The sequence below is a fragment of the Sinocyclocheilus grahami genome, unplaced genomic scaffold (assembly GCF_001515645.1).
Source record: "Sinocyclocheilus grahami isolate Dianchi unplaced genomic scaffold, SAMN03320097.WGS_v1.1 scaffold34304.1, whole genome shotgun sequence".
Lineage (NCBI taxonomy): Eukaryota > Metazoa > Chordata > Actinopteri > Cypriniformes > Cyprinidae > Sinocyclocheilus > Sinocyclocheilus grahami.
In genome coordinates, this window is record NW_015522101.1 from 1 (window position 1) to 1,667 (window position 1,667).

At 35.6% G+C, this 1,667-nt stretch overlaps 1 long non-coding RNA gene across 1 annotated transcript; it reads right to left on the reverse strand.

Moving 5' to 3' along the window:
* LOC107580485 (uncharacterized) lies at positions 1-1,126 on the reverse strand. The gene is made up of 3 exons (XR_001608651.1): positions 1,004-1,126; positions 222-321; positions 1-34 (listed from the first exon to the last, which is right to left on the reverse strand). It is a non-coding gene; the product is annotated as an uncharacterized lncRNA (long non-coding RNA).
* Positions 1,127-1,667: the final 541 nt, after the last annotated feature.

The window sequence follows — 1,667 nt, forward strand, 5'->3', positions numbered from 1 at the left end:
TTCTCCTTGGCACCTCGGATCAAATCGGCACACACTATATAGAGAAAAAAATAAAAGTGTTTAAATGACAACATGTCTGACCTATTCAGACACACAAATCAGAGTTTTGTGAAAAAAGGCTCAGAATAGCGTATAGTATAGCTCATGTTTATGTCATTCATATATTATTATCCTCACTGCCATCAATTTAGTACCACAAGAGCACCGGGCCGCAAACACACCTTTTTCCAGAGATTTGACATTGCGGCTGGTCAGAGTGATGCGGATACGGTGAATTGCGACCTCGGCCTCAACAGGAGCCTTACCAGTGTCTTTGAATGCCTGCAAAACATACATGCGGTTAATAAACTTCTTAGTGCAAACAACGCAACTCTGATACGCACTAAATACTTGCTGGTTTTTCGTAAATTACTTTTATGTTATAACCCAGAGGGCTGACATACCCACTAAAAACAGGTCAGGGTATCAGCAGAGGGTATCAGAACCCATACAAATTTCAAAATAAATCTTGCATAAAATTATTTTACTTAACAGTCTGGGGCACATTTATAACTGCTAGTCTCAAACACTCAGTACACAATACATGCATTGAAATTGGATTCTATAACAAATATATCAATTAATACAAAACGCAGGGCAAATCACTACATTTGCAAAATCTTTATAAAGTTACTCACAACTGTTCATTCAAAAAGATGGAAGATAAAATGTGTACTCTTACAACCATATACACCATTTTACAAAATATAACACATAAAGTAAACAGTGTCATAATTTATCAACAGGAGATCATAAGCACTCTCTTGACAAAGCATGATTTTCACTGATCGCAAATTGCTCAAACTCCAAGCCTACAAATCATGGATTAGCACAACTTCGGGACGATTCAGAAACACGGTGCGGCACGCGTGTACACGAGTTGCTGAACACCTAAATACAGACACAGAAGACAACAAGCACTGCTTCTCTGTGTTAATACAATATTAGTAAAACTTTAAATTACCATGGTTACTAATTCCTGACCGACTTATTCGTGGAAATAGTTGAAAAGCGAACAGCGGTGAGTCAGGAAACGCGCCACACGAGCTCGCTCCGGTTCTTCAAGAAAGGAAGGCTTGAAGGCCTGCTCGTTCATTTATATGATGCATCCGGGTACTGTGTGACAACAACATGGCGTCAACATTTCCTCCGGAACAAAAAGCATTTTGCTGGATTTTTGCCTATCGCTGGGAACAATGGCAAAAACAACGAATAAAAATGGATTTATTAAATATAATAAATGTTGCAAATTAAATGAAACTGAATTTTAAAAAAATCATTCATAAAACAAACTACCATGATGTGTTAAATTGATCATTAGAATTGAATTATAGGAACAATGCCTACATAATAAGAGATTCCCACGATATTTTTTTATGTTATTAAAAAAGACAAAAGAAAAAGAACACACACTTTTTCAAAAAAATGTCAGACCCTTAACTCTTATTACTTGCTTATGTCAATTTTTATTTATTTATTTGTTTATTTATTTGCTTATATTTGCAGTTATCATACAACTGTTTTTTTTTTCATTATGGGGCACAGTGTGTACATTTTTGGTTTTGTTTTGTTTTAAGCAACGTAAAAATGTGAGAGTTTGTCCTGGTTCCCTACATTACCAAATATCC